General features: G+C 38.4%; 1 pseudogene across 1 annotated transcript; it reads left to right on the forward strand.

Annotated features, from left to right (window-relative positions):
- Positions 1-20,488: 20,488 nt before the first annotated feature.
- On the forward strand, positions 20,489-20,915 carry LOC109126327 (defensin-like protein 8 pseudogene; annotated as a pseudogene). The gene is made up of 2 exons (XR_015565613.1): positions 20,489-20,587; positions 20,746-20,915. The product of XR_015565613.1 is annotated as a defensin-like protein 8 pseudogene (transcript).
- Positions 20,916-21,798: the final 883 nt, after the last annotated feature.

Genomic DNA, 21,798 nt, shown 5'->3' on the forward strand with positions numbered 1-21,798 from the left:
ATATATGATCCTCTGGCACCTGTTGATCCGGTCAAGTTGCAGAAACTTTTGGAGTACCTAAAGAAAGCCGAGTATGACCCTTTAGACCCTTTTGCTTAACAAGTTAATAACAGCTTGTTAACATTATATTAACTTGTGTTTATTTGTTTGTTAGGAATATTCCGTTAGGCGAAGGCGGAATCAAAATTGAATTCTATAAGGAGCTAATCACCAAACGAAAGGACTGGCCAGTGAGGCCAGAAGAATATGGTAAATATGGGTGGCTTACTGATGAAGTAAGTTTATCTTAATGTCTTAGTTATTGTTGTTGTTGTCTGAATTATATTACATTATGGCTGCGTTGTTGTTTACTACTCAGTTTTCTATTGTACAGCACATGGGCGCGTTTATGAGAGTCCTTAGGTGTAGGTACAAACGAGATCCCTTTCCATTCCACAACAAACACATTGCGTTTGTAGGCCCGTGGTTCACCAATGAAATGGTTCAGCGTCATTATCCGATGTTCTTGATGAGTCCCAAGTTTTTTACAATGACTGGCAATGGTTATGAAGAATTAGTTAAAGGTTTGATTCCATCAGATGAACAAACTAATTTGAAGTGGATAGAAGATGTGGATCACCTGTATATTGCTCCACAAATTGGAGGCGATCACTGGGTGGCGCTGCACGTGGATCTCAACAGAAGGCATATTGATTGCTATGATAGCATCGTGGGACAAGTAACCAATGACAGTGAGCTTAGAATGCTGAATGCTTGTAGGGCGTTTACGCGGATGATTCCAGCAATGATGAACGCGAACGTTCCTCACGAAATTCTTAAACCTACTTTCAAACAGTTTACCTTCAAGAGGAGGACAGTCTCCAAGGTCTCGCAAAACGTACAGATTGGTGACTGTGGCATGTACGCTTTAAAGTTTATAGAATGTCTAGCTCTTGGTGTGTCTTTCGATGGAATCTGTGATCAAAACATCCAGGGTATACGTGTTAAAATGGCAGCAAAAATCTACGATGAGTCACCTGATTTTATGAATCAGTTCACGTAGAAAACATTTGTATTTCTTTTGGTAGGTAGGACTTGTACTTGGATATGTAAAAAAACATTTGGATTTCTTTTGGTAGGAATTGTACTTGGATATTGGAAAATTTTGGATTTCTTTTGGTAGGAATTGTACTTGGATATTGGAAAAATTTGGATTTCTTTTGGTAGGAATTGTACTTGGATAAGAAAGTCCTTTGTTTAGTATCTTTTCAATGTTACGGCTGAGTTATGTACTTCACACGGCTGAGTTATAATTAAATATTAAATAAACATATATGTTATGGCTGAGTTATATATTTCGAACGGCTGAGTTATATACTTCGTACGGATGAGTGAGTTATGGCTGAGTTATGTACTTGGTACGGCTTCGTTTAGTCTTTCGTGCCATGCCTCGATATTACTAAAAGTGTTGTTGGGGAAGCCCAAACAATAATTCTGTGCCTGCTCAGATCCACAGGCGTAATCAATTTATAAAGTTAGCTTTTTCACAATATATTATACAAAATAATTAAAAAATTGAACTCAAAATTCGAATAAAAAATCTTAAAATTCCAATAAAGTGACTAAGTGATTGCTGAGTTATTGACTTACACGACTGACTTATAAAATATTCGTAAATTTACATTATTATAACTCAACATTTAAATGTAAAATTGAATTATGAATATTACAATTATTATAACCAATAAAAAGTAATAATTATAGAGAAAGATTGATTTTTACACATTCTCACCAAGGATGTGTAAAACATACAACACATGACGTTTAGGGGTTAGGGTTAGGCTTAGGCTTAGGGTTGGAGTTTAGGGTTTGAGATGTAGGGTTCAGATTATTTGATTTTTGGATTTGGTTCTAATGTGTTTTAATGTGTATGGTTTAAGGTGGTAATATGGATATAATACTATTATTACCATTTGAATATTTTTTTAAAAAATCAAAAAATCAAAAAAAAATTTGGTTATTTCCGGTTATGGGTCGGATATATTAATATCTAACAATAAATAACCCAAAATATATTGTAATTAAGTAGATTAGCCTAATATAACTGAAATTAAGCCGAATATATCCGAAATAAACCAAACATACCAATTTAAAAATATCAAATTGGAAAATTTATTTTATCGGTCGGTTCGGTTTAGTCGGTTATTTAGTCATTCTAATTTGAGGGTTGGCTGAGATATCGTCTATTGACGGCTGAGTTATAATTAATAAGCGAGATTCTCGGGACGCAGCGAAAATCTCGCTGCACTCTGATTGGTGGATTCAGCGGCGGTTACTTCCCATGATCCCGTATAAATAGGTTTGAGAGCCTGAGAGATTGAAATATTCCAACCTCCACTACTTTCCAAGATATAGAGAGAAAGAGATGGTGACTACCCGATCTGCGTGGCTGAGACGGGCTCGAGAAAGGATAGCCGCTTCGGCGAGCGGTTCCAGCCGAAATGAAATGTCGAATAATCCCTCCGCCCAAGAGGGCGTGGAAACGTTCCGCGTTCGCACACCTGTTCCGCATGTCGATATGACGGGTGCAGAAGGGAGCCTCGTATGTCAGGAACTCCGAAGGTATCGAGCTCGCCGCTATAGGGTGGGGGCTCACCTTATGGCGAGACGCCGTAGATTGGTCGAAGTTTGTCGGCTTTATCGTTTGGACGGGACTATTCGGGTCCTGAACGAAATAATCGCCAAAGGTTTCTTCTTAGAGAAGTGGCGTATGACCGGGCTGCTCGCCGCGCATGCGGCATGCCAAGAGCTGGTGGCGAGTATGGAGGTGCCTGTCCTTTTTGAGGCCGACTGTCAACCTCTCGAAGATACCGCGCTCCCGTTTACTGTGGATATCTGGGCCTACCGGGCTTCCATAGAGAGATTAAGGCGGTACGCCAATTTCCTGGAGTCGGCCGGCCCAATTTTCCGTGAGAGGCACTTGGTCGAGGGCCCGTGTTCCTCTTTGGAAGACTTGGCGTCAAGAGGCGTCGAAGTTCCGAGGGAGAGACTGGAGAACCTAAGGCAAGCTCGTCAGTTCTGGCGAACCGAACTGGACAAGGTAACGGTGGAGGAACCGCTGGCAGACGATCTATCAGGTCCACGGCCTCCACTTCGTCTGCAGGACCAACCCAGACGGTGATGGTGAAACCCCGACCGTTCCGGACTTAGAATTCGGACGGTTTTTTCTTTTTCTCATCTAGGACCCTGAGTCGTCGAAGGGGTTTTATTTTATCGGTCGGTTCGGTTTAGTTAATTAAACATACCAATTCAAAAATATCAAATTGGAAAATTTATTTTATCGGTCGGTTCGGTTTAGTCGGTTATTTAGTCATTCTAATTTGAGGGTTGGCTGAGATATCGTTTATGACGGCTGAGTTATAATTAATCATGACTTAGTTATAATTAATCATGACTGAGTTATTAAAATAGATTGATAAAACACCACAACATAGAAAGTTCATATCAATTCCAAAAAAAAAAAAAAAAAAAACAACGGAGCTTGACTAATCTCACAGATACTTGTTCAAGCTCTCAAACTTCTTCTCCAGCGCGTCATATTTCTTTTCCAAATACAAGATCATTTCTTCTTGAATCTCGATGCGCTTCTTGGATGCATCCAAGTCCTGCTTCATCTCATTCTTCTCCTCCTGAATAACCCTAAACTCTTCACGCACTGCATCAGTCCACCACTTCCTGAAACCGCAGCCTTGACCGGACCCTTACAAATAGTACATAATTCATATTAGACTAAAAAAAAAAGTCAGAAACAGAACACAAAACTCAAAAATAAGAGTACAAAAATCTTTACATCTGTGATGTCATATGGACAACTGAAATAATGTTATCCTCTCGTGGTAGGATCATTAGAAGTGGCAACGAGAAGCACCACACCGCAATTACACCCAATTGGAACGCCCTTGTCTCGCCTCCGGATTTCGCCGTACCTCATTTTCATATTTATTTCATTACGATTCAGCTCCTACAGTTCCACAAACACAATATAAAGATAATGCTTTGAGATTTCAGATAGTCCAGAGATCTACCTCAGCTAGTGCTTCAGAAGCAGTTTTCTCATCAGCCCTGGAGTTGCCGTCGTAGATATCTCTATTTGCCATCATCTTGACTCGATCTCGATTACTGAAGCAATAAATCACAACAAATCCCTTAATTAATACTAAAACAATATATCGAACGACGTCATTTGACAGTAATATACTTGAAGGCTGAGTTGTGTTCTTTACACGACTGACTTAGGATAGTCAGTTAAATTAACAACTTTGTTATGGCTGACTTATGCAACGGCCATAATAATGGTGTTACGGCTGAGTTATCCGACGGCCACCCTATTAATTTATTATATACCCGCTCGGAAATGCAAAAAGGGTTGTTGGGGAGACGCAAACAATAATTATGTTTCTTGTTATTATCCATACGCTTAATAAAAATATTTTAAACGATTTATTATTAAAAATAAATTCAAAAATTTGAATTCAAATTTTTTATGTATTTTTATTTATTATTAAAGAAGGGGCCAGTAATTTGACTAAGTAGTGGCTGGGTTATTGACTTAAACGGCTGAGTTATGAGATATTTGTAAAATATGGTTATTATAACTCAAAATTAAAATTTAGAATGGCAAAATGAATATTACTATTATTATAACCAATAAAAATAATAATTATAGACAAAAAGAGTGATTTTTACACATTCTGATCAAAATGTGTCAAACATACCAAAACATGTTGTTTAAGGGTTAGGGTTAGGGTTAGGGTTTAGGGTTTAGGGTTAGATGAGGTAACATTATTTGTTTTTAATATAACAGTTTGGTTTTGGATATAATGTGTTTGGATTAAGGTGGTAATATGGATATACTAATATGAGTACCATTTTGAAATTAATTTTTTAAAATTTTTTTTAAAATTTTGAAATTAATTTTTGGTTATTTTCGGTTATAGGTCGGTTAGATGAATATCTAACAATAAATAACCCAAAATATATTGTAATTAGGTAGATTAGCATAATATAACCGAAATAAGCCGAATATAAGAAAACTAGGCAAACATACCAATACAAAAATACCAAATTGGGAAAAATTATTTTTTCGGTTCGGTTCGGTTTAGTCGGTTATTTAATCATTCTAATTTGACGGTTGGCTGAGATACCGTTTATGACTGCTGAGTTATCTTTCCAGCATCAACAGTTACAATGAGAGGGAAAGTGAACGGTTTTTAAACTCTCTGTCCTTATCGTCGGCGAAATCTAACCCAAATTCTGCCGGCGATAATCTGTCTTTTTCTACTCTCCCACCGTCATCTTCGGATGCTATTGTAACCGGTAATGATTTTATGTTTGAGTTATCTCGTTATAAGACGGCCCGGAAATACTCATACACAGCCTCCCTTCGCTATCCTGACAGCCCGCTACTCCCTTCACCCGCTTGTGCTGTGATGTGTTATATAGATAACGGTCTCCATCTTCTCAACGGTTATCAAATAATGTGCTAAAACTGTTACCTTTGGTGGTTGTCCCTCAAAGTCGCTGAGATCCTTTAGGGTTTCCAGTAGTGAATTCCAGTTTTACCTTATCAACTCGTGACTCTAAATTCTGTTTATTTTAAAATAATTATTATCCATTTCTTAGGCGAGTATCTTTTTTCATGTATTAAAGGTCCCTACACTATTTTCCACATTTTAGTATCTCCTCTCATTTATCGGCTGAGTTATAGTAAAGTTATGGCTGAGGTATCACAACAAACCATCTGAAAGCAAACGACTGATTTATACGAATTTATAGCTGAGTTATGGTATTTAATGGAAAACGAAAGGTCTCGTCGACTCATATAACGGCTGAGTTATAATGATTTATAAATCCGTAATGGCTGAGATATCTTAATACCGGCTAAATTATAAATCCGTAATGTAGGATTTTTATAGACTTATAGTGATTTTTACACGTTCTATTATTTGGTTAACTTATGGTTTCCCGCCAAAATATCGCTTTACGGCTGAGTTATAATTTACGGAAAAACGAAAGGTCATGTTACGACTGAGTTATATTGAGTAATGGCATGAGTTATCGAAAGAACAATATGAAAGTAAATGGCTGATATTTACGGGAAAACGAAATTCATCTTCCCAATAATTTTCTTGTAATCTGGTCCAACCAAATAATATACTATTATTCCATCTCTGTATATATACAAGTATTCCCGTTACTTTAGTCTATTACCTCTCAACTACAAACTAGAATAAAATTATATTTTACAACACTATGTCCGCTTTAGCACCCAAGATGCCGGAGCTCCCCGACGATGTTTTCATAAAAATCGTTTCCCTTGTTGCAGAAGATGCTGCAGAAGATCGATGGTCCTCACTTGGTTCTATTTTAAGGGCTGGTCATAGGGGGAAAAATGCAGTATACAGTGATGAAGTTCTAAAGACAGCTTCTATATATTGGCTTTGTACTGATCCATCAGAAATCAACACATCCAATGCCCCTGATGGTGGCCTCCAAAATGAAGGGCGGCACAGGCCTTTCTTCGTCAAATGCTTTGAGGCCGGCAACCCCATTGCCATTTACTACGAAGGGCTAAGGGTTGTGGCTGAGGATAGAGATATCCAGCGTGGGATTGATATTCTCAGTCGTATTGTACCGGCCGATGCTTATGCCACCTTAGCATGTGGGGTACTAAGTATTTGTCAAGGGAATGAGGTTATGGCCGTCCATTACCTCCAGCTGTTTGATGCAAATCATTATCCTCTGATGTCTTTGGATGCCATGGTAACCGGTAATGGTTTTATGTTTGAGTTATCTCGTTATAAGACAGCCCAGAAATACTCATACATAGCGTCCCTTTGTTATCCTAACATCCCGCCACTCCCTTCACCCGCTTGTGCTGTGAGGTGTTTACAGATAACGGTATCCGAAATCTCGACGGTTATCAAATAATGTGCAAAAACTGTTACCTTTGGTGGTTGTCCCTCAAAGTCGCTGAGATCCTTTAGGGTTTCCAGCAGTGAATTCCAGTTTTACCTTATCAACTCGTGACTCTAAATTCTGTTTATTTTAAAATAATTATTTTTCATTTCTTAGGCGAGTATCTTTTTCATGTCTTAAAGGTCCCTATTTTCCACATTTTAGTATTTCCTCTCATTTATCGGCTGAGTTATAGTAAAGTTATGGCTGAGGTATCACAACAAACAATCTGAAAGCAAACGACTGATTTATACGAATTTATGGCTGAGTTATGGTATTTAATGGAAAACGAAAGGTCTCGTCGACTCATATAATGGCTGAGTTATAATGATTTATAAATCCGTAATGGCTGAGATATCGTAATATCGGCTAAATTATAAATCCGCAATGTAGAATTCTTATAGTGATTTTTACACGTTCTATTATTAGGTTAACTTATGGTTTCCCGCCAAAATATTGCTTTACGGCTGAGTTATAATATTTACGGTATAACGAAAGGTTATGTGATGGCTGAGTTATGATATTGAGTGATGGCTTTGATGGATGAGTTATGATATTGAGTGATGGCTGAGTTATCACTAGAAACAATATGAAAGAAACAATCTGATATATATGACTTTATGGCTGAGTTATAATATTTACGGGAAAACGAAAGGTCTTGTCGATTCATGTGACAGCTAAGGTATAGTGATTTATAAATCCGTAATGGCTGAGATATCGTAATACCGGCTAAATTATAAATCCGTAATGTATGATTTTTATAGACTTATAGTGATTTTTACACGTTCTATTATTTGGTTAACTTATGGTTTCCCGCCTATTATTAGGTTAACTTATGGTTTCCTGGCAGTAGAATCAATGGGGGTTGCGTTCCAAGTTTTAGTATAAATAGGGAAAGGGTTGGAAATGTTCAGAGCATTCCAAACTAGAATGAAACTAGCAAAGATGCCAATGACTACCCGATCTGCATGGTTGAAACGGGCCCGAGAACTGACAGCCGCTGGAACTAGCGGTTTCGATCCGAAAGCGTCGCATAATTCCCCCCTCAAGAGTCTCCGTCTCGATCCCGTTACTTTAATCCTTTGCAAAAGGAACTCCGGATGTACCGAGCTCGCCGCAAGAGACTTGGCGCTTATATTAAAGCATTTCGTCTTAAATACGAGCAAGTCTTTCGGCTCTGCCGATTGGAAGAACTATCCGAGTCCTGGATGAGCTCATCGCCGAAGGTTTTTTTTCTGGCGAAGTGGCGCATGACTCGTCTACTTGCTGAGCATGTCTCTTGCGTAGAACAGGTCTCCCGTATGGTGGTGCCCAACTTACCCGAAGGTGATTACGAACCTTTGGGAGATTCTGACTTCCCGCACAATACGGAAGTCTGGGCCTACCGAGCTTGCCTGGAGAGGCTGAGGCGGTACGTCAACCACTTGGTGTCAACGGACCATTTCTACCGTGAAAGCCATGACGTAGAAGGTCCATGTGCCTTCTTGGAGGAGATGGTGTCCAAGGGCTCCGAAGTGCTGATGGAAAGGCTTGAATCCTTAAGGCGGGATTGTCAAATCTGGCGATCTGAACTGAGCAAGCTGGTGGTGGAAGAACCGTTGGAGTCCGATCTATCCGGTCCGCTCCCATCCTGAGAATTCAGGACCGTCCAGAATGCTAGAGACGATAGCCTTCCCATGGGAACTAGTTCGCTAATATGATGCTTGTCGCTTTTTTGTATTTTTTTTGTATTTTTGGCGAATTGTAGAACTGAATTTAATCAATTCGAATTTAATGGAAAACGAAAGTTGAGTTATAGTGAGTTACGAAAGCCATGTGACGGCTGAGTTATGATTTAGTTATCACAAGAAACAATTTGAAAGTAAATGAGTGATATATATGACTTGACGGCTGAGTTATAATATTTACGGGAAAACGAAAGGTCATTTGACGGCTGAGTTATAGTGAGCTAAGGTATCTATTTTTGATTATACTCCTTTTTATTTTAGCAACTCAATATTAGGACTCCTTTTTTTGCAGCAACTCAATAGTTTTTTAAATAAATTTTCTTGATAATGCAGGTTGTTTTCATCACAAGAATTTGCCACCCAAATGTATCAGATAGGGGAGGCATTCACCTAAAAGTTTTGAAGCGCGACCGTTGGACGCCCATGCCCATTGTTAAGCTTTTCAAGGAATTAGTGGAGAAGTTGAATGAACCAGAGGTCAATGATGAGGAACAGACCATTGAATATCTTGCCAACCTCTACAAATCTGATAGGAGAAGGTTTGAAGCCATGGCTAGAGAGATGACTAATCAATACGCTGGGAGAGGAAACTGAAATATGAACTGAAATAGTTCATATCTATTTTTAAGAACTCTTGAATAATTTATCTTGTTTTTGTTCTTTTTAACAAAATATTTCAGTCTCTGGTGTTGTAAGGTGTTGTAAACTCCATTTTAAAATAATATTTTATTCAGATTTTACTGTTTTAAAACATTAGAAACAACTTGTAAAGCTTTTAGAAAAGCAAATCAAATTGATATATATCATTATAAACAATTTGTAAAACCTTTTAAAACTTTCTAAAAACCAGATATACTCTTGTAAATGAATGATATATATAACTTGACGTCTGAGTTATAATTTTTACGGGAAAACGAAAGGTCATGTGACGGCTGAGTTATAGTGAGTTATGGATGAGTTATCACAACAAACAATTTGAAAGTAAATAAGTGAATAAGTGATATATATGACTTGACGGCTGAGTTATAATATTTACGGGAAAACGAAAGGTCAGGTGACGGTTGAGTTATAGTGAGTTATGGCTGAGTTATAGTAAATTTTATTGCTGAGTTATTTAAAGAGATTGATTAAACACCACTAACAACACAACATTAGTTTGCTTGGAATCCATAACCATTAACAACAACATTATGGAAACATAATCCCATCATACACTAGCTCATCCTGCTATCTTAATTAGACCAAACATGATCATATAACCAAAAACTATCACAACTATCATCATCTTCATCCTTGCTTTCAATTCTGATTTTGCATCTTCAACCCTCTCAAATAGCTCTTTCTCAAGCTCCGTTTGCATCTTCTTCTCAATCTCCATTTCCATTTGTAGTTTTACAGTTTGAAGAGAGAAAGACTCTACCTCATCCAACAGTGCCTCATCGACCCACTTGAAGACGTGGTCATCATTCATAAGCTATCAAGGTGATGGAGACAACAATTGGAACAAGAACAGATTCAACATAAACCAACAAGAACAGATTCAACATAACCAAGAACAGACTCTACCTTCTTTGCAGCTGCATACCTACAAAGGAAGTATCGTTGACAAGGATTTGACTCCGATTTCGAATTTTTGGCCACGATTGCTTCTCCACACCAACATCTCTTAGGTACGCCAACAACTGTACCTCGTCCTCTCTCTCGGACATTTGATGCACAACTCGAATCTCCAGATACATTGCTCATGATTTACGAGAATTTGATTTTTTAGGGTTTAAGCATTCGACATTTGGGGATTTTCGTTTTGAAGAAGAAGAACATCACTCGGGTAACCAATTGAATATTAATATTATTAGGTTAACTTATGGTTTCCCGCCAACAATTTGAATATTAACATTATTAGGTTAACTTATGGTTTCCCGCCAAAATATCGCTTTACGGCTGAGTTATAACCATTACTGGAAAACGAAAGGTCACGTAACGGCTGAGTTATAGTGACTTATGGCTGAGTTATTATCACAAGAAACAATTTGAAAGTAAATGAATGATATATATGATTTGGCGGATGAGTTATCATATTTACGGAAATTCGAAATGTCTCACCGATTCATTTTACGGCTGAGTTATAGTGAGTATGGCTGAGTTATCAAAAGAAACAATATGAAAGTAAATGGCTGATATATATGACTTTACGGCTGAGTTATAATATTTACGGTTAAACGAAAAGTCACGTCGATTCATGTGACGGCAGATTTATCATCATACCGGCTGAGTTATATTCATATGAAACATTACAAAAAGAAATAAAAATAAAACAAGTTCAGAGTTCTTAAAGAAGAAGATACGACATTATAAGGGAATTCACTTCTAAAAACCGATTAAGAGGAGGAGGAACCATGAGCTTTTAGTTAATCCCAATCAACAGGAGGAGGAACCACACACAGGTCAGCATCGGCCTCCGCAATCTCTCTCATCTCCTCTAACTTCTTGTTCTCCGTCCATAGCTCGGCTATCAAAATAAAAACAACCGTCACCAACTGATAGGTGCAATGATCGGAAAATATGCAATAGATTGAGAGGGGATGGAGAGGAGACTTACATATGCAATGATCGAAGGATATATTGATATTGGTTGTAGAGGAGATTTGTAGGTGCAATATATTGTGAGCGGAGAAGAAGGAAACGATACAATGAGTAAGAAACCAAAACGATACAATTAATTAAGAGAATTTAAAGGAAAAACAATAGGTTAACTTTTGGAAAAACGAAAGGTCACGTCGATTATTAGGTTAACTTATGGTTTCCCGCCAAAATATTGCTTTACGGCTGAGTTATAGTTTTACGGATTCATGTGATGGCTGAGTTCTAGTTATCAAAAGAAAGGTCGCGTCTATTCATAGGTTAACTTACTGTTTCCCGCCAAAATATTGCTTAACGGTTGAGTTATAGTTTTACGGGAAAACGAAAGGTCACGTATATTCATGTGATGGCTGAGTTATAGTAAAGAAGGCTGAAATATATATATGACTTGACGGCTGAGTTATCACTAGGATTATTAGTCTATTACAGGAATAACTTATGGTTTCCCGCCAAAATATTGCTTAACCCTAAAAATATTAGTCTATTTATTACCTATCAACTACAAATAGACCCTCGTGACTGAGTTATAATATTCCAGTTTTTAGTCTATTACCTCTCAACTACAAACTAGAAAAAAATTACTTTTTACAACACTATGTCCGCTCCACCCAAGATGCCGGATCTCCCCGACGACGTTTTCATAAAAATCGTTTCCCTTGTTGCAGAATATGGTGCAGATTATGATCGATGGTCCTCACTTGGTTCTATTTTAAGGGCTGGTCATAGGGGGAAAAATGCAGTATACAGTGATGAAGTTCTAAAGACAGCTGCTATAAATTGGCTTTGTACTGATCCATCAGAAATCAACACATCCAATGCCCCTGATGGTGGCCTCCAAAATGAAGGGCGGCACAGGCCTTTCTTCGTCAAATGCTTTGAGGCCGGCAACCCCATTGCCATTTACTACGAAGGGCTAAGGGTTGTGGCTGAGGATAGAGATATCCAGCGTGGGATTGATATTCTCAGTCGTATTGTACCGGCCGATGATTATGCCACCTTAGCATGTGGGGTACTAAGTATTTGTCAAGGGAATGAGGATATGACCGTCCATTACCTCCAGCTGTTTGATGCAAATCATTATCCTTTGATGTCTTCAGATGCCATTGTAAGCGGTAATTATTTTTTGGATGATTTATCTCGTTTTGATACGGCCCGGAAAAAATCATACTCAGCCTCCCATCGCTATCCTGACCGTCCGCCACTCCCTTCACCCACTTGTGCTGTGAAGTGTTCCCGTTCTCTCCGCTACGGAGACTTTGAAATCAAGTGCAAAAACTGTTACCTTTGGTGGTTGTCCCTCAAAGTCTCTAAGATCCTTTAGGGTTTGTAGCAGTGATTTCCAGTTTTACCTTATCAATTTGTGACTCTAATTTCTGTTATTTTAAAATAATTGTTTTCCATTTCTTCGTATAGTTTCCCATCTTTTTCATGTACTAAACGTCCCTTTTTTCTTCGGCTAATTCTATGTATCCACCTTTCATGCTTCCACATTTTAGTATCTACTCTCACTTTGAGGCTGAGTTATAGTTTTACGGGAACACGAAAGGTCACGTCGATTCATGTGACGGCTGAGTTATAGTGAATAATGGATGAGTTATCAAAATGAACAATCTATATGGCTGAGTTATCAAAAGAAAGGTCGCGTCTATTATTAGGTTAACTTGCCAAATATTTCTTAACGGCTGAGTTATAGTGAGTTATGACTGAGTTATCGAAAGAAACAATATGAAAACAAACGTCTGATTTATACGACTAATCTATATGGCTGAGTTACAGGTCATGTGACGGCTGAGTTATAGAGAATTATGACTGAGTTATCATTATAAACTATTTGAAGAAATGACCTTCGTTTCTAATGATAACTCATCCATAATTCTCATCGATTCATGTAAGTAATGGCTGAGTTATCAGTAGGAATAATCTGAAAAGGTCTCGTCGATACGTCTATCACAGGAATAACTTATGGTTTCCCGCCAAAATATTGCTTACCAATAAAATTAGGTTAACTTAACTTAATTTTATTGTTTAGTTTCCCGCCAAAATATTGCTTTACGGCTGAGTTATAGTTTTACGGGAAAGCGAAAGGTCACGTCGATTCATGTTATAGCTGAGTTATAGTTTTACGGGAAAGCGAAAGATCACGTCGATTCATGTCATGTTATCAGTAGGAATAATCTGGAAAGGTCTCGTCGATGCGTCTATTACAGGAATAACTTATGGTTTCCCGCCAAAATATTGCTTAACCCTAAAATTATTAGTCTATTTATTACCTCTCAACTACAAACTAGAAAAAAATTATTTTTTACAACACTATGTCCGCTCCACCCAAGATGTCGGAGCTCCCCGACGACGTTTTCATAAAAATCGTTTCCCTTGTTGCAGAAGATGCTGCAGAAGATGCTGCAGAAGATCGATGGTCCTCACTTGGTTCTATTTTAAGGGCTGGTCATAGGGGGAAAAATGCAGTATACAGTGATGAAGTTCTAAAGACAGCTGCTATAAATTGGCTTTGTACAGATCCATCAGAAATCAACACATCCAATGCCCCTGATGGTGGCCTCCAAAATGAAGGGCGGCACAGGCCTTTCTTCGTCAAATGCTTTGAGGCCAGCAACCCCATTGCCATTTACTTCGAAGGGCTAAGGGTTGTGGCTGAGGATAGAGATATCCAGCGTGGGATTGATATTCTCAGTCGTATTGTACCGGCCAATCCTTATGCCACCTTAGCATGTGGGGTACTAAGTATTTGTCAAGGGAGTGAGGCTATGGCCGTCCATTACCTCCAGCTGTTTGATGCAAATCATTCTCCTCTGATGTCTTCAGGTGCCATGTTAACCGGTAATTATTTTCTGGATGATTTATCTCGTTATAATACGGCCCGCAAAAACTCATACTCAGCCACCCATCGCTATCCTGACATCCCGCCACTCCCTTCACCCGCTTGTGCTGTGATGTGTTGTTTGAATTATGGTTTCCATTCTCTCCGCTACAGAGACTATGAAATCATGTGCAACAAGTGTTACCTTCTGTGGTTGTCCCTCAAAGTCTCTGAGATCTTTTAGGTTTTCTAGCAGTGATTTCCAGTTTTACCTTATCAATTCGTGACTCTAATTTCTGTTTATTTTAAAATAATTATTTTCCATTTCTGAGTTAAACGTCCCTTTTTCTTCGCCTAATTCTATGTATCCACTTTCCATGCTTCCACATTTTAGTATCTACTCTCACTTTGAGATTGAGTTATAGTTTTACGGGAACACGAAAGGTCACGTCGATTCATGTGACGGCTGAGTTATAGTGAATAACGGATGAGTTATCAAAATGAACAGTCTATATGGCTGAGTTATCAAAAGAAAGGTCGCGTTTATTATTAGGTTAACTTGCCAAAATATTGCTTAACGGCTGAGTTATAGCTTTACGGGAAAACGTAAGATATAGTCGATTCATGTCATGGTCGAGTTATAGTGAGTTATGACTGAGTTATCGAAAGAAACAATATGAAAACAAACAACTGATTTATACGACTGATTATATGGCTGAGTTATATTTTCTGACGGCTGAGTTAGGAAAACAAAAGACGCGTTTCATTAAATGTGTTGCACGGTCTTTTATAGTTATTCTCGGGACACAGCAGAAATTTCGCTGCAGTCTGATTGGTGGACTCAGCGGCGGTTACATCCTATGACTCTATATAAATAGGGTAGAAAGTTGGGGGAATAAATCATTCTAACTTCCACCAGCGTAAGAAATAGAAGGATGCCATCAACAACTCGATCCGCCGCATCCGGCAATCGGGAGCCGGAAAATCCCATCCCACAGGAGGTCGGAGAGACGTCCTGATCTCGTGAGGTCGCTCCAAACTCAAATACTGTCGACCCTTGTGTGTCTCCCCTTCAGCTAGAACTCCGAGAGTACCGAGCTCGGCGAAAGAGGATGGGCGCGTATATTCGGGCGCTTCGGCTGAAACTTGACCAGCTCCATCGTTTTTACCATTTAGAGGGAACCATTCTAGTCCTGGAAGACCTTATCGTCGAAGGTTACTTCTTGGCACACTGGCGAATGGTCCGTCTACTTGATGAGCACAAGGCGTGCAAGGAACTGGTCGATCAGATGGATGTACCTGATCTCCCGAAAGGCGATTGCGAACCCCTGGGGGAAACCGCCTTCCCATTCGTGACGGATGTCTGGGCCTATCAAGCTTGCTTGACTAGGTTAATCCGATACGTCAATTTCCTGGAGTCATCGGGTTAAGCCTTCCGCGAGCGCCATCTTCTTGAAGGCCCATGTGCCTTCATAGAGGACATGATGTCCAGAGGCTCCGGATTGCCAATCGAAAGGCTAGAGGCCTTACAACGGGTACGAGATTTCTGTCGAATTGTGGTGAATAAACTCGCAGTGGAGGAACCATTGGAGACTGACATATCTGGCCCAGCTCCCGTCCTGCGATTGCAGGACCGTCCAGAACGCTAGAGGGTTGGTGGCGAAACTTTTCGATCGGGCTCCCCCGCCCAGAGATCTGCCGTTTAGGCGTTGTTATTATATATATTTTTTTTTTGTTGTTGTTTGGATGAAGTGTAATGGAAACTAATCAAAACGATTTTAGCAATTTTAGCGATTTTAGCGAAGTGTAATGTCATAGCTGAGTTATAATATTTACGGCTGAGTTATAGCTTTTACTGGAAAACGAAATATATAGTCGATTCATGTCATGACTGAGTTATCAAAGAAATAATATGAAAACAAACGACTGATTTATACGACTGATTATATATATGGCTGAGTTATATTTTATGACGGCTGAGTTATCGGAATACGGCACAAAATGTCTCGTCGATTCATGTGATGGCTGAGTTATAGTGATTAATAGCTGAGTTATAGTGAGTTATAGCTGAGTTATAGTGCGTTATGGCTGAGTTATAATACTTGACAGATGAGTAATAATACAAAATAAAGTTATAATACTTGACAGTTGAGTAATAACACAAAATAAAATAAATCTCCCTAACTATAGAGCACAAGTTTTCGCATTGTGCCCAACTTGCTTACATCGCGAACATGTGTGTTGCTTCCTAGGGCGTTTATTTTCAGTGGCAACTTCGAAAGATGATTTAATCCTACGCTTCTTTGGTCTTCCTGGCTGGTTCACAACAATTGGAGGCAAGCACTTCTGATTATCCACAACTTCAGGAGCAGGGAATGATTCATCTGGAGGCATGATTGAACCAGCCCATCCGTTAACCAAATCGACACTCCTAAATTTCGGATCGCACAAGGAGATACGACAGACATGCATATGCTCTGCAGCTGCGATTGCATGGATGCATGGTATTTTCTCGTGGTCGAAACGACGGCATGTGCAACTTTTTATTTCTAAATTTAAAACATGCAAAGATGATCCATATTTCACTTGCACACGTACAGCATCAATCGTTTGTACCTCCATAAGTTTTGCTGCAGTGACACAGTCCTATTATGAAAACAATTACGTTTTAGACACGGTCCTATTAAAAAAAAACGGTTTAGGCTGTCCCGTTATGAAAACAATTACGGCTGATTTATTGAAACAACAATGGCTGAGTTATGAAAACTATAATGGTAATGGCTGAGATAAGGAGACAATAACGGCTGAGATATTATAACTGTTATGACTGAGTTATCAACATTGACGACTAACTTATGTAAACTTACCTGTAACAGTTTCTCAACACCTCGAGTGAGCGTTGTTAGCTGCGATTTTGCATCCTCTCTCCGTTCAGAAAATCATCTGGTCATCATATCCCGTATCGATTCTAGAAGTCGAACTATGGGAAGACTTCTAGCATTTGACAGTGCATTGTTCATTGATTCTGCAATATTCGTTGTCATTAAATTGTACCTTTCACCCAGGAAATGAACACGCGCCCACATTCAGACACCAGCTCGTTGGAGGTATCCATGTAGTTCGGGATGACGTGCTTCAATCTCATTGAAAGCCTCATTAAAATCAGTTAGCCTAAAACACTTTGCCGCTTTTTTCTCCAGAGGGAACAAATGTTTTCCTTTGAACTTCACCAAGATGTTCTTATACAAATGGTAAGTGCAAATTCCACGCGAAGCCAACGGATACACTTGACCAATCGCTTTCCCTATTGACTTATGTCTGTCGGAGATTATCGCAAGATCCTTTTCGTCTGGAATGGCAACTTTGAGTTGTGTAAAGAACCAACGCCAAGACTCATCATTTTCAGTGTCAACAACAGCGAAAGCTAATGGAAAATTTTGAAAGTTACCATCCTGAGCTAGGGCTGTTAGAAGTGTCCCTTTGTAACTACCATGGAGAAACGTTCCGTCGACAACAACAACTTTGCGCATGAAAGCAAACCCAGCAATACTCGCACCAAAAGCAATAAAAACATTTTTGAATCTATCTTCATCACCTATTTGAAGACGCGTGACTGTACCCGGATTTTCCCTTTTTAACTTGTATATGTAAGAAGGTAATTCGCTAAAACTTTCCTCAGGAGTTCCCTGGTCGATCTGCCTTGCATTCAGCAGCGTTCGATATGCCTTCCAATAACCCAACTGTCGACACCAACAAATTAATAAATCAGCCATAATATATAAATAACTCAGCCGATACATTCGAATAAGTCAGCCTTAAATAATCAATAAATGAGCCGTAAAATGTAAATAACTCAGCCTATACATACCTATAACTCATCCATTGTTATCAATAAGTAACTCAGCCTATACATACCTATAACTCAGCCATTATTATCAATAAGTCAGTCGAAACATAGTAATTACCTTTAGACTAAATTGCTTATTAAAAATGACTCCGACACTTTTAGGTTTAACATCCGGACCAAGATCACCAAGATAGTCCCTGTAAAGACCTGCCAGTACATCAGCTGTTGATTGGCGGCATCTAGTAGAACGTTCCGTCACAGAACATGTGTGTTCCGAATCGTATACACGAACATGAAAATCCGGGTCATCCCCTTGTACAGATGCACAAACTCTCCAAAGACATCCTTTAACCCAACACCTAAAAACCACTTGTCTTGGATTTGAGAATGGTACATTAAAATCAAATCCATCCCTAACCGAAATAAGTTTCACGTGATTCCTGAACTGCTTTTTGCTACTGTATCGTTGTCCTACAGCAATTTTTAGCTTTGCACCTCCAACCTAATAGCCTCCGGATTCATCTTCGATCCGGCAAAGTTATCATCTCTATGAGCTTTCTTCTGAGGAGGTGGAGTAGGTGGGTCTTCCACTTTACTCTGAGGCTCGCCCAATACAGAAAACTTCTCGTCATCAGACGACTCACCATCGGAGTCGTCGAAAACATCAAATCGGGTTGAAAATTCATCGTCTTCTTCTTCGTCAGATGCTACTTCGACAGCTTCTTCTTCGTTTTCTTTGTCAACGATCTTACCATAATCAAAACAAGTGCCTTCAAATCCCCCACCGCACACTTCGTATGTAGATGCTGCTTTCGAGTCTCTGCTTCGCCGAATCATACTTCCTCTAGCTCCACTAGTTTCTGTAGACTCTTTCGCCGAAAATTCTACACATAGACGTAGCTGATCGGTTTTCCATAGCCCCAAAAAACATTGCAACTGTCGATCATTGGAGACAAAAACTGGTGGAGTATCATGCGCCATATGTTTCATTGCCTTGTTCGAGAACATGTAGCTCAGCTTTAGCTCATGTCTAAACGAGTCCAATCCGTAGTCTTCAAGAACAAGCTTGTCGTGTGTTGTGCCTCCATCTATCTGCACAACTATACACCCTCTATCATCGGAGTTAAATACATATCTCTGTGTCTTTATCCACTTACCGGACACAACTAGTACCGGCACTGGATCCATGAAAGATAATGAAGAACAAGGTGGAGAAGAAGTAGAAGAACAAGGTGTGAAGAAGAAAGTGAAGAAGAAGTAGCAGAACAAGGTGAATAAGAAGGTAAATAGTTCACTTATTAACCAGTTGAAGAACCAGAGTCGAACGACGTTTCGTATTTCCAGAGAAAAAAGATGATGACATGGAATGCTGACATGGATGCTGCGTCCGACGTGGCAAGTCAGCCATGAAACAATACCATAACTCAGCCTAACTAAAACTCAGCCACAACATGAAAAACATTACAGTAATTAAAAAGCAAAAAAAAAATGCTGCCAAACTCAGCCGCTTCATTAACTGAAAATATGTAACTCAGCCGTATCGTTTGATAAGTCAGCCGTAACTGAAAAACATTCTAGTAATTAATCTTTTGCTAATAAGTCAGCCGTCAAACGGCTGACTTGTCGATAAGTCAGCCTATGACGGCTGAGTTATAATTTTTTTTACCATAACTCAGCCATAACAACATCTCATAAGTCAGCCGTTTTTCATAACTCAGCCGCTCGGAAAATGGTAACTCAGCCGTGTCGTTGTAATAACTCAGCCAAAATTTTGACAACTCAGCCGTGTCATTGTAATAACTCATCCAGAAGTTTGACAACTCAACCATCAGGTGATAACTCAGTCGTCACTAAAACTGAGTTATGCGCATAACTCAGCCAAATTTAATAAGTCAGCTGTAACGCTTGGCTGACTTATGAGCATAACTCAGCCAGATTTTAATAAGTCAGCCGTCCGCTCTTACTCAAATGTTTTTCCGATAACTCAGCCTCAACATACCAATAACTCAGCCGCAACATACTATGTATCGCGTTACTGCTGAGTTATGGTTACACGTCAGTGATTTCTGACGTGGCGTCTGACGTGGCAATGACATTTTTGTAATTACGTTTTTTCCGGTAACATAAAACAGGGGCACGCTGGGTATTTTGAAAATACCCGAAACATTCTAATAATAAAAAAGTTTTTTTGTAGATTCTGGTAATATTACCTAAAATGAGTAACGTTTGAGTAATTCACCCTAAAGATATATTACATGTTCTTTTTAGAAAAGACATGTCAAAAGGAGGTATACATATATATATATATATAATAGGATAATTTTTATGAGTTGGTTATCAACAAATTTAAAATATTATGCAAGATATTAAATCATTGTTGCCTATATATATATATAGTGCCACCAACAACAGTTCTTGTTCCTACACAACAACTAATTAATTCCAACTATCTCGCGAGAATATTCATTCCCTCTCTCTCTCAAAAAAAAATGAAACTCTCAAACCGTGTTCTTTCATCCCTTCTCCTGATCTTTTTTATCTTTCTTGCTGCCACTACAGGTTCAATACTCATGTCATTATATAGTATCTAAATTATAATACATTCCAGTATGTGAATTTAGTTGTTATATCACAAATAGTATACATCTTTTATTATAGACATTAATTTCTAAGTAACACGAATATGCTCAAATGTGTATATATATATATATATATAGAGATGGGTTTGGCGGATAAAATATGCAAGACACGGAGCTACCGTTTCTCAGGTGTGTGTTTGAAGAAAAACAATTGTGCAATCATCTGTAGACAATTCGAGAAATTTGAAAGCGGTCACTGCGAATTCGTCGGAGCCTTCCTTCGTTGTTTATGCACCAAAGCCTCTTAAAGACTATCATAATATTATCAAGGACCAGTTGTATTTTTAATTTTTTCTATGTGGTTGTTGTAGAATATATCTATATATATATATTGAGTTATAGACACTCTTTGTTAAATTTATGTTTTTATCTTCTCTTTTTGGATTTATTTGTTCTTGAAAATAACTAAAAATAATGTAAATTTACTATTAATTAAATAATATAGTCATTTAAACATTAAAATAAAATTTTCTTTTAATTTTAATCAATGTTATATTCAAAACAAAAGCTTATATAGATGCTTTCTTAGACTAACTTGTTGTGTTAAAATTATTACAAAGTAAAAACTGAGGATCGATCTAACGTCCATGATAAATATATAGAAAATTTGGTGATACCACATTTTATAATATCTTTTGCAATTCTTCAAAATATAATTCAATGACACATCATATTCTAATAATCATATACTGATTCCGCATAATATATATTTTATTTTTTGGTTATAAACATATTACATAGCCAAAAGCATATATAAGTGTAACGCATCTGCATTAATCAAAATTAGGAACATAATTAGGCTAACCACTTTTGTGTCAAGTGAACTGGCTCAGACTTCACCAATCTGACGTAAAATTTGTGCCTCAAAAGAGATTCCAACCCGGGAAATCAAGCAAAAAAATTTATATCTCCACTATATCTCGAGTCTCTTAGAACCATACTCTGAACATAAGTTGGATGTCTCTCTTAAATACTGAGCTCCATATTGGTCAAAACATTTTGCTGGACTAGTTGGCTGCAAAAAGACAGATAAGTAAATAAGGACAATAATGGAGATCGAAATGAGAGTGTGGATATATATATATATATATATATATATGGAAGATTTGTACCATTATATGGTGTGACATC

This window comes from Camelina sativa, chromosome 9 (assembly GCF_030686135.1).
Source record: "Camelina sativa cultivar CO46 ecotype springtype chromosome 9, ASM3068613v1".
Classification (NCBI taxonomy): Eukaryota; Viridiplantae; Streptophyta; class Magnoliopsida; order Brassicales; family Brassicaceae; genus Camelina; species Camelina sativa.